Here is a 407-nt window from a genome sequence, read left to right on the forward strand (position 1 = left end):
TTGAAAGTAATCTGTGGCTGCGGTTCTCCTTTACTTCCGTTAGAGTTCTTACTTTTTGACAAGTGGCTGTGGGAATGGATAATTTAATATACTGACTAACCAAAGTGTGGAGTACAATTTTCAAATGGAATGAACAATTGGGACATTTCTGATGGATGGTTAACATTTACATAACTTTCTTCTCCCTTCAGATGTTATCTGACCTGCTATGTCTTTCCAGCATTTTGTTTTTATTTCACATATCTATTATAAACATTTGCTAATATTTTTGAACTAAAATTGGAAAATGTGGGCGGCACGGTGGCAGTGGGCGGCATGGTGGCACAGTGGTTAGCACTGCTGCCTCACAGCGCCAGAGACCTGGGTTCAATTCCCGCCTCAGGCGACTGACTGTGTGGAGTTTGCAC

At 41.8% G+C, this 407-nt stretch overlaps 1 protein-coding gene across 4 annotated transcripts in view; it reads right to left on the minus strand.

Annotated features, from left to right (window-relative positions):
- The window catches only part of pla2g7 (phospholipase A2, group VII (platelet-activating factor acetylhydrolase, plasma)), a 75,609-nt gene that overhangs the window by 12,296 nt on the left and 62,906 nt on the right, over window positions 1–407 (minus strand). The window lies entirely within an intron of this gene.

The sequence above is a fragment of the Chiloscyllium plagiosum genome, chromosome 3 (genome assembly GCF_004010195.1).
Source record: "Chiloscyllium plagiosum isolate BGI_BamShark_2017 chromosome 3, ASM401019v2, whole genome shotgun sequence".
Classification (NCBI taxonomy): domain Eukaryota; kingdom Metazoa; phylum Chordata; class Chondrichthyes; order Orectolobiformes; family Hemiscylliidae; genus Chiloscyllium; species Chiloscyllium plagiosum.